Source organism: Pinus tabuliformis, chromosome 9, assembly GCF_031772625.1.
Source record: "Pinus tabuliformis cultivar Carrire ecotype Pingquan chromosome 9, CPIR1, whole genome shotgun sequence".
Lineage (NCBI taxonomy): Eukaryota > Viridiplantae > Streptophyta > Pinopsida > Pinales > Pinaceae > Pinus > Pinus tabuliformis.
The window spans coordinates 888,953,183-888,965,624 of NC_142307.1; positions in this window are offsets into that span (position 1 = coordinate 888,953,183).

The following is a 12,442-nucleotide window of genomic DNA, read 5'->3' on the forward strand; positions in this document are numbered from 1 at the left end:
GTAGGAAATTCTGAATAATAGTTGCCATGCAATCTCAATTTTCTGTTTGCAGTTCTCGTAATGGATTCTCTTAGTTTACGTTTAGCTAGTCTATATTTCGTAATTTTTATTTGACGTACACTATTATCAAGAGAGTTTTATACAACCTCAAATATTTGTTGCTCAACCTTTGGTTTGGTTTCTAATTGGGCAGACTAGAGGAAGAAAACTTATGATTATGTAACTTTTTGAAATCGTAATATAAAGTGCCTAATTATAAAATATATATTTATTTTTATAATATTTTTTTACACGATAGTGTAATTGATAGATGAGATGGTTTTTTTTGGGCATTTTTTAAAGCCTATTTTTACCTAAAATATAATAAATATCTTTAAGAATCATAAGTTTAAGTTCTTGGGAATCACAATTGCCATTAGACCAAAACATACATGTGTTAGTCAACAATTGCATTGCCAAAGATAAGGATCCACAAGAGGCGGTTAGTCCATGTCACAAACCACACGGGGAGCACTCGTTGATCCAGTGTCCAACAATATCTCCCCTACCATGAGCTGGGTGTGTATCGAACTCATGACTTACATTTTGATACCATTTGTTTGGAATCACAATTACCATTAGACCAAAATCCGCATTGTTAGAGATAAGGATCCACAAGAGGCAATTAGTCCATGTCGTGGAATACATAGGGAGTGTTGGTTTATCCAACGTTAAACATAAGTTGTTTAAGCTGCAAAGTTCAAAAGCCTTAGGGGTTATCTAAGGTGATGAATCCATTTATGCATTCAAAAGCGCATTTTGACTAACAAAAAATCATAAACTTGCTCGAAATTGTATTGTCAAATTTTGGCGAAAACACATTTAGTCTATTAATTAGATTGCGCCTATTTTTTATATTTATAATTATTATTTATTTTGATAAATATACAAAATATTTTATTAATTAAATAACTAATTCTTAATGGCTAATTTTGAACTCTGATGCATCCTTGTTATTTATTCATTAAGATCTATGGAATTTTTCACTTTTGTCGTAAAGACGAATTACATTAACCAAATAATATTAATGTGTTTAATCCAAAAATACATATTTACTACATTGTTAAAATAAAATAAAAACAAATTTTCAGTGAAATAAATTATTAGTTAATTCCAAAGAACACTTGGAATAAAAGACTTTATTACTTTGTAACAACCGATAAAAAAAATAAAAAAAATAAAAATAAAAACATTTTCCCTTATATTGTGTATCTTATATACCTTATTATGATCATTATCATCTGGAGAGAACGATGGCGAGATCTCTCGTATGCAGCTTGTTCCAGGCTATCGACGCAGGCCTTCACTATGCCCTCGATGCATATGGCATCCCCAATGTCCACGAACTACGTCCAAACCAAGCCAACCGAAGGGTCTAGATCTAGTTGAATCTTCGGTGGTTTCAGTCATGGCTTCGGCCCCCCTATTCTTCTGCGCCGCTGTAGGTGAGATAACAAGATCGAAAGGTCGTAGTTTGCCAACGTTAGTAATTTTCTTGATACGACCCGCTCTAGTAGTCAATCCACCTTTCAAATGGACGGATATGGAGATCCTCAAATCTATGCGAGCCTTCATGCGGTGATATGGCATTTTATTTGTAAATCTACACCGCTAAGGTTGTTATGCGGTGCCTATGTGTTTTCTTCCTGCAAATTTGGTGTTTCGGCTCCCGCGTTTGAAGTTTCACGTCTTATTACAGATTTACTCGAACCCAAGGCCATAAGATACTCATTTTTCACAGATATGGCTATGGATCAGTGTGAAAAAACCTAGATTTGAAAAAAGATCGGGGTGCTTACAAGTTTTTCTAAATATTTGTAAAAACCCCAGGTGGAAAATCTGTCCTATTCTGAGTCAACGGCTCCGATCTTGTAAAAGAGTTGAAGCAGAATATCCAAAAATAGAAAGCAGAATATCCAAAATATTTTGGGCATTTCAATGAGGTTACAAAACTTGATTTTTGGGGGGAAAATCATTGCAAGATGATATGCGGATGAAAGATTACTTCATTTTTCATTCTTCCTCCATTATCCTAAATTTGAGGCCGCTGGGAGGCTTTATAGAAAACAACAAACTCCAAGGGCTCAGTTTCACATCGGGATGCAAGGAGAGTCTCAAGCCCATCCTGATTGGGTGGAATTTTCTAGTTCAGTCTAGACGACAAGGAAGAAGCTCACTTCAGCTGGGCAAAGCCAGAATATCCCGACCTTATATCATTGATCATATGGAACATGCTCCAGCAATGGTGGTAAATATCCCTGATGTAAAATATTTGTTTGACGTTCTCCAATCACGAGGTATTGTATGTAAATTTAATGGTTTTTTTTTCCCAAATAAGGGGATCTTCAGTAGCGGGTTTTCTGAATTTGGATTCTCAATTGCGACATTCATCTATGTTCGAAATGAATTTTTTTCGTACAATTTGACACACAAAAAGATTTGGATTACGCTTAAATGAGATACTATGGTTTTGGGGAGCAGATACTATGGTTTTGGGGGAGCACAGGGTTTTTTATCATTCCATAGTTTCCAGGGTTTGATGCCAATATTTTGGTGGTTTCAAAAATGTTGGGTTGGTGAGATTGCATAATCTTTCTCTTCCTTTTTGGCATCACCAAATATTAGAGGTAATTGGACACACTTTGGGCAGATTTATAAAGACAAATTTAGAAAGGGCTAACAAAGGAATTTTTACTTTTGCTAGAATTTGTGTAAAGGTTGATCGTAGTAAAACACTGCTTGATCGTATCCATTTGATTCATAAAAGTTTTTATTGGACAAAACCTCTAGATTTTGAGAACACAACATTCAAACGCTGCATTTGTTTTTGGACTAGACATTTACAAAATACATGTCCACAGGCAAAGAAGTTTCCAGATAGGAAAAAGAAAGTAGCCCAAAAAGCCAAAGGGATGGCAGATTCTAGATCCGTATATTTCAGAAGAAGAGGAAGAGGAAGTTGTGGTGAATCAAATGAGTGTGGAGGTTTAGGAACACCAAGGCACACCAAAAAATAGGGGGAAGAGCATGCAAGATCGATGACCCAAAGCCAAAGAATTTATGAAAAAGCAGAGATTACAGTGCAACAGGCGATGGAAGCACTCCCGCAACTAGAGGTGGGTGGAGTGAATCAATCCCACGTCTCAGGGAGTTTGGATTCATAAAAAGAAGTCTCTTTGAAGGCATATGTAAATCAATTAGCAATTATAAATGCCACTCCCTCCTAAGGAGTTTGGAGAAAAGTTTAAAATAAGAAAAGAAGAAAGGGGTAGGCTATCTGGCCTTTTTTACACTTAGATCTAATAATATATTTAGTTAGTTTTTTGTTGTTGTGGATCTCAGCCTTTGGCTGGTTTAACCAAGTGCCATTTAAGCATCTGCAAAATCTAATTTTATTCATTTTGAATAAAATTGTAATTTTTCCTTGGGGAAAAAATCTTATACTCATTATTATTATTATTGAGGAAATATTTGAGTAGATCGACCCGAAGGGATCACATCTTGCTGGCTTATTAACAGAGCCTAACCATGAGGGCGTAGAGGAGAATTGGCCCTGTGACCTCCCATTGGAAACCACGATTGTCGTTAGACCAAAACATATAGGTGTTAGTTGACAATTACATTGCTAGATATAAGTGTACACAAGAAGCGGTTAGTTCATGTCACAAACCACACGGGGAGCCCTAGCTGATCCAATGTCCAACAAAATTTCCATGAGACCAAAACCTGCATTAGTCAATGATCACATCGCTAGAGATAAAGATCCACAAGAGGTAGTTAGTCCTTGTCATGAAACATACAAGGAGTGTTGGTTGATCCAATGTCAAACCTAAGTTGGTTAATTTGCAAAGTTCAAATGCGTAGGGGTTATCTAGGGCATTGAATCCATTTATGCATTCTGTTATGGTCCTATAATAATAAGATTCATAATTTTGAATTGGCTATGGTTAGTCTTGTAATATTTTACACACTTTTGATTTTTGAAATGTTTTCCATATTAAAAATTAAAAAATGTAAAGAGGGTATGTCTTAAGAGAATAATCAAAGGACAAAAAGAAAGAAAAAAGATAAAAAAAGTAAAAAAAAAATGAACCCCAAAAAGAGATAAAAATAGATCATGAAAGTGTGCAAATTCAAATGCCACTACCTTTTTACTTTACTTTGCAAAATAAGATTGTGTGCAACATGTCCAACATGCCGCAATCCATGGTGGTCAAATAGTTTAATCTTGACTCATTCATGCTTTAAATTTCATGTTGATAGATAGAGAATAAAGATCTAGCCACACTGTTTAATCTTGACAGATCAGTAGTTAGGTAGAGAATAATAATGAGCTCATCAGTTTAATGTGAGCCATTGGAAGTTATAAGGTTAGAATTAGATAGTTTGCTTATCAAAAGAAAATGAAATAAAAGGTCACCAAGCTCAAATGCACCCATTGAAATGAAGAAAAAAATGTTAGGTAAATAAAGGGTAGGTAGAAGAAGTTTTGCAAAGTGCACAAAGTTGCTAAGTCAAAAGCACATTTATCATGCTTAATGCTATGTTTCATGTGCATGAGGAATTGAGAAAAATGAGGATATTCACGAAAGTTTGTTTACTAATTTCCCCTCGTTTCACTGCACCTTGACATACCCTACCTTTACCCCTTGATTTCACACATATTCCTAGATATTACCCTTAAAAAATCATTCCCCCTTCCCAAAACCCTTTTCCCTAGTGTGAAACCCATTTCCCATTACAAATATCACTTTCCCCACTTATTAATTTCTATTTTCCCCTTGAAAACCCACAAAACCCGTTTATCCTAAGTTTTTCCTAAAGTCCCGCTTTATAACCCCCCCTGTTTATATTCCTCGACACCCTTTTTAACCCACCAAACCTTGGTGTAGTTAAAAAGCCCCGCCATATAACCCATGGTCCTACCTTATTAACTATTTTCTTATATTAAAAATCCCAACATTTTTTGTTAATTAATTACAATTATTTGTAATTAAACCTCGGGCCCCGCCAACCACTTTCCTGACTTTGTCCGTGCAAGTCAACTACGTGATATCCCTCCGATCTCCACACCCAGATCCAACGGTCCACAACCATATTGTGCGGATTCATCATTTGACTGTTAACGTCCCGAGAGCACGCGAGATTCACGGTTTTGGCTAAGCACTGTTTGGCTACGTGGTCGCAGGACGTTATATCACGTGCTCGAGAAAATACTGCCCTCCATCCAAAAGTGGTGCGATATGGATAAAAACTACCCCCCTGCCTTGGAAAAATTGCCCACTGTTCATTGGTCAAATTCCGTGCCAAAATGTAACCATTATCAGTTAAAAGGCCGAAAAAGCCCCAATTCATTGTTTTTGTTCATTTTCGTTGTAAACCTCTGCTAAGCCATTTGTGACACCCTGAACCTCTGTGCGACCAATTTGACCACCTTTTGCTGCCTAAAGAGGCTATGGACACCAAATTGAAGCAGCAAATAGCCAGTTCAAAGCCTCAGTAACCTCTACAACTACCACAAAACCCTGTCTGCACACCAAATTGCCAATTTCCAGGTATTCTTGGAAAAACCAGAACGGCCCAATGAATTTGAAAAATGCATAGTAATTATTGAATGGTTAATTAATTAAATTAACTAAAAAACCTTCTTGAATTGAAGAGAAACCTACTGTACATCCCAAACCCTTTTTTACAGACTATAATTACCCTCCCACTATTCCAGAGCCTCTAAACCTCACTCTTGAAACCATTGAAAGCATAATTCAATTTATTAAATCCAATTATGGTTTCCCAAACTTCTCTGGATGTAAGACCATGCAAACCCCTCACCTAGATATTGACCACCTTGCATTAGCCGATATAGAATTTCAAATCAAAGACACTACTTTCCTTGCCTACCTACTAAAACTCCACTACTGGAGTAAAGACAAGTTTTTGAACCAGAATGATGGGAGTCCAATTTGCCCAAGTACTTGGTCCCAGAAGTACACCCATTCCTAGAAATCATCCACTTCTGCCAAGCTTGCTACATTCCTAGTCAAAGAGCCATAGTCACCCATGACTAGCAAGTTTTATTCACCATCACTGCAGAATCCATTAATCAAATGCTGCAAATCCAGCCAAGCCCAAATCAGATCCCACTTTGCATTTAAGTTTTATTGGAACTCTACATAAACCTAGACCTTCCCAGGAAGGCTCAAAATTTTCAAACCTTCATCATAGAGGAGTCTCATACTCCAACAGATAGTCCTCCATATGCTGCCACCATTTTTCTGCGAGAGGTAGAAAAGTTATAACCATGCTCTCCTGCATTCTAGGGTACACCATAGATGAACATGTGGATGAGGTTGTCCTTGCTTTCCTTTCTATCTTTTGCCCAGGCAAGCCTCCTGCTACCATTTACAACTATGCTTAGTTTATAGCAGACAAAATCCATGAGCAGTTTATCAGACTACCAAATGAGAGAGTCTTCAAATACTCTTCAGTTTTGTTTCACATGTTCCTATATTATCAGTTAGACAAATTTCCAGTCAACATTCAGAAGTTAGACACCAAAGGCAATCCAAGATCAGTCATCTATTGGACACCATTGATCCAAAAATACTCCACTATTTTTTCCTATAAAGACTTCATTGACTCATTTGTGCATCCTGTTATAAACATGCTAACCAATAGCTATCAGCCCAGGATCAGTCAGGAAATTAAAAGGGTTTTACAGTTGGAAAAGAATAATAGAGTGGGAGACTGGTATCTATACCAGAACCACATAGAGATAAGGATATATGGATGCCAACTAGCTCCCTACAAACTACCCAAATACCTCCCCATGAGGATATTTGCATTAGAGTACTTTAGGCAGATTATAAACTCTGATGAAGTCAATTTCCTATGAGCTAGGAAGAAGACCCAGTTTAAAATGAAAAATCAATTGGGCCCCTTTATTTGTAATACTAGGGAAGCTGGATCAGAGGCCAATAAGATTTTACAGCAGACGAATTTCAAGAATAGTTTTATGTGGTAGTATGACCCTCATGGAGTCATAAATAAACTAAGGCTTAAAGTCAAATTGGGTCCTTTCATACATCATCCCAGGCCAGACATTGAGAGATTTTCCAACCAGTCAGAATGGTTGGAAAACACTTTGATAGATATGGACAAAACTGTAGTAGATGTGGAGAATACATTATTAGATGTGGAAAAGCAGATTGATACTAGTTCCTTTCTGCAGGTTCTAGAACTATAGGAACAAATGACTATTACTCCCCTCCTACAAACTCCAACAAATGAAGATAGAAATGTGAAGAGAACCAGGGAAGAAGGTTCTAGTTCAACCATGGACACTACAGATGACCAATTTGAGATCAGTTACAGGAAGAGGCCCAAGCTTAATCCTGTAACTGAACAAGAAGACACCATTGGAACAATGGAAATCATTGACACTGACACAATGGTGGGAAGGAGAAAAGGCCTAACAACTTTAGGTGAAACTCAACAACCTTCTACTTCAAACACTCAACTTATTAAGAGACAGCTCAACATTGAAGTCTCTTCATCCAATAGGCTTGTGGATAAAGAGAAAGATATTAAAGAAAAATAAAATTAAGTTGAGGAATGAGACATTGAAGGCTGAGACTTATGCCCAGTACTTCAAGCAAACACTTGCCAATCAAAATAGGTTAATGTTAGCCTTTGACATTAAGACTGGCAAGATGCAAATGAGATTCATGCAACCTATAGTCCAGCAGCCAAGATCACCAACAAACTATAAGAAAACAGATTTTGAAGTTTTGGCTAGGGATGTTCACCCTATTGACCAAATTGAGTTCCATAAGCAGGCAGGTGAGATGATCTATTCCACCATGACAAATAAAGCTATGACTTTGCACAAACTCCAAGGCTCACTAGATAATATTACATCACATTACAAGTTGGAAAAGGCCTCCTCACAAGCCAAGGACAATAGAATCAAGTCACTGGAAGACTTATTGATTGAGCTTGGGTATAATCCTAGTGATGTCAAAGCTATAGAGAAGATGATAAAGAAAAAGAATGAGGATATTGCTGCTTTGAAGAAGCAACTGAAACTGCCTCATTCAGAGCATCCATAGACAAACGAGGTCCTTGAAAGCTAGACCCAACAAGAGGAGACGATAGACCTCATCCTCCAATTAAATGATTAGTTAAAGGAAATGGAGAAGGAATTGGACAGTTTGATACAGTTAAAACAGGCTAGCTAGGAGACAGCCACTGCCACTGCCATTCCAAAAGTCACTACAATAGTTTCATCAACATTGGCAGCGTCATTGGTTCCCATAGCTCCACTGGCTACAACACTTCCAGTGGCAACAACATCTACATCAGCAACAACTCATCCAAGTGACGAGGCAAGCAAATTGGTCAAAGCAATGGAGGAGATGTCCATTCAGATCTCTGAGATAAATAGACTCAAATAACAGTTAAGGAATTTGGAGGATGAGAAGAAAATTGCCCAAATTATGCACAAGGATGAAGTTTAGAAGTCAACCAGGTTGAGTGAAAGAATGAAGAGCTTGGAAAAAGAATTGAAATTAAGTGAGCCACTTGGCCAAGCTAAAGAACAGCTATGGGCCAATATCATTGACTTTGTCAATGATATTTGGCCATCTATACAAGTCATCTTTGAACAAAATGACCTAGTCAAAGAGGCTACAGAAGCAATTCAAAGAGTTAAGGTTAAACTTGGAGACATGCCTGAAGAAGCCACCAGGTTAATCCACTTCCTTAACTTTAAAAACAAATATGAATTGCAGGAGCTGGACATAACTAACAGGACTGGCACCATACTAGAGGTGAAAAAGGCGCTCACCAAGAGGAATTTGATGATGAACCTTGAGGACAAATGCCAAACCATGCAGCTGGCTATAGACAGGTTCATGGTAAAGTTTGATGTTTTAAGGCAGAAAGGTCTGCCAAATCCTTTGGTGATAAATGAAAAATTGATGCCACATGAAGACTACAATAGGAGAATCAGAGAGGTGGCAAGACATCAAGCCAATAATTCCTCTATGAAGGGAATGCCTACAGGAAAGGTTCTGTACCAAACATTTGAGAACCTGTAAGGACCAAATCCAGACTGTATACATTTTTTTTTTTTTTTTTAGTTAACAACAATTACAACCAGAAAAGAAACGCATTGAAATTCAAATTTATTTAACACACACATTCTTGCCACTCATTTCAGGAAACATATCATAACATTTTCATACTTTTAACTAAGATCAATAGTAATGAAATACATATGTACCGTTCACCAGAAGGCGAGACTCCACTTGCTCTGCTGTTGCTGGTATTCCCTTGTAGCTGGTCACCTCCACGAGTGAATGATGATGCACTTGATCCGAATGCGAAGACCCACCGGTTAACCTCCCAGCCTACTCCTTGGGTACTCTTCTTCCCCGCGGACCCTCGAGCTGCAATGGGGTTGTACAATGGAGGAAAGCACTAGCTGGTAGAGGAGAGCACACCTTGGCTCAAGAGTCCCCTTTCTAAAATCCTCTACCTCACCAAACTCACTATAGCTTCGTAATCACTGCTCTGACATCATCTCATCCATCCAACAATAGGGATCCTCCCAAAAGTCCCTTCTCCCTTGGCTTGCCCCTTCTTTTATAGGAGTCCTCAAGGTGACACTTGTCATGTCATGCATAATTAATTATTTTTTTATAATTCAATAGCTTGATTATTCACCCACCCATGTGTCATTCTCACCTCAAGGGTCTCCCAAAATTATTTACTTAAATTTTTATTTAAAACTAATATTTTCCTCACCTCAACAAGATTCCTATTTCTTCTCCTAGTTGTCTCTTTATTCCCCCCTTTTATTCCTTAATTTGTGTTCATTACTTGAATTCAATTAATGAGTCAAGATTTTATCCCCAATCTACTCCCTAATTTAACTCAGGTTATCTCCTAGATGGATATTCTTATGATGGTTGTTGACACATGGAGCTTCTCTACATTTCTCTAAATTTAATTTATTATTCTCATTTTAATTCACCTTCCTCTTTTCTTAATTAGGTTTAAATTAGTTTAGGATTAATCTTTATCCTTACCATTATGTTTGTCTTTCCCCTTTTTCCTAATTAAACCACATAATCTTCCTAGTATTTCCAAAATGGGAAGGGTAGAGTTTTTAAGGTACTCTATTTTAATTCTTCCTATGATCCTCCTTATTCCAAGTTTTATTTTTGATTTAATTACATTGGTTTCTAATCATCATTTACCCTTGATGTAAATTTACCTAATTTTCATTCCTTGCTTATATTTATTTATTATTATTTATTTTTAATGATTCCAAGGATGCCAAGTTTGGTTGTGCCCTTCAAGAACTTCCCTAGAAGTTCCAAGGGTGCCACACCTAATAGTTTATTTGTGATGCCAAGGGTGCCAGTCTGGTTGTGCCCTTCAAGAACTTCCCTAGAAGTTCCAAGGGTGCCACACCTAGTAGTTTATTTTGATGCCAAGGGTGCCAAGTTGGTCGTGCCCTTCAAGAAATTCCCCTGAAGTTCCAAGGGTGCCACACCACTTGCCCTTCAAGCATCCAGTGACTACGAGGGGAAAGTATAGTGCAACGTTATAGGCCACTATCATCTCCTATGTTGGCTGCTATAGTGAGACTAATGGTGTCGGGGATCAAGGAATCCGCCTTGATGCGTGCCCCCCCGTAAAGTCCTCATGAGCGACCCAACTTTGGGACCTGCCCTCATGGCATCGTGATCTTCAAGGCGAAGGTGTTTCATTCCTTCCAGCCCAAGTCACAGCGGGAGTGCTAGTGGGTGAGATCAGGGACTCTGTCCCACCCCTCCCATGTAGTTCCATCCACTTGTACAACCTCATCACCCATATGTGGGTCATTCGGTCAAGTAACTAATCTGTGTCTGCAAGCATTAACATATCATCAGAATATAGTTAAACATATATGGCAGATTTCAAGATCGACTCAGACTTTAAAAGATAAAATAATATGAATTTTCATGAAACCAGGTGTCATCGACATGTCATATGCGAGTGCCTCTGATGGTTTCCTGCCATACTCAATAATCATCAGTAACAAGGTTTCTCAATGTTAGTCAATTATCATAATAGCATCATTAACAATTCCTGGTCATTCACATCATTGTCCATTGTAAGTCTGAACTAAAGGAAGTAGGTAACATAGGGGACACATCCCTCATGGCTATCAACAATAATCATCAATGGAAACATACATATTCATTAAGCTATCAACATCTTAACATCGTAGAAATATACCTATCCATCAAATTTATCCTCATTATGCTTTTAGTAGAGCGCATACATATTCTTTACTACCCTCATCATAAATTCAAATAGAGACCAACTTAACTATTTAATATTTCAATCATCAGAATACTGATAGATAAGCTACATAACCATTCATGCTATCATAATATCAATGGAAAGCATTCATAAACATCACAACCATGAATATCTCAATCGCTAATAATAGTGTCATGGGTCTAGATCCTCAATCTGAGGTCCTCGAAGAATAAAGTGTCTAAGATAAAATCGTATTAAGGTCAGGAAACTAGAGTGGGCACTACAGAACCTATTTTACCTCCAGCATGAGGTAAAACACCTTTTTGTGAACAGGCCCACCTTTGCTAAGTAGACAGAAGCATATGGAATTTACAGAAAAAATGGTAAATATCAAATTACCAGATGCAGACACGTGGGAAAATTTAAATGACTTACTGCAAAAATGCAGAGTAAAAATGAAAGCAACACAATGAAAGAAAAGTAACAGATCATCCAGATGAAAGAGTATCTGGTGAAAGTGTATCAGATGAAAGGGAAAAATAAAAAGAATAATCAGCGTAGAATACCAACAACAAAGGAGAATAAACAACAAAATATCAAAGCATAAAGACAACACAGCCAAATAAACAAGGACAACTTACATCAGTTGAATATCTGTCTCTATCTTCTTGCAAGAAGATATTTCTTTTTTCGTAGATTAATTCCCAAGACAGTTTGGGATATTTTGTAAACTATTTTTGTATAAATACTTCATAATTCGAAGTATAGGGTGTGGATTGCTAGACATTTATATAGTTGTATTGATCTATAACCTAAGGGTTCATTGTACCAAAATTTTCAAGTCAGCAGATTGGACTGAGTAATAAAGGTATTGGATTACAGGATTCATGTGTTGAGCTACTTCAGTGAAGTATTTTGTTTTGTCAAATTGTTATTTTCTTATGTATTTCACGAAATTGCATGTTATCTAAATTGAATGAATTAACTGGAAATTTATTTCAGAATTTGTTTAAGTACACTCTGTCTTGAACAGTTAATCATTTTAATGTTTTCTCCTGATATCCGGATATGAGAATCCTTAATTGCT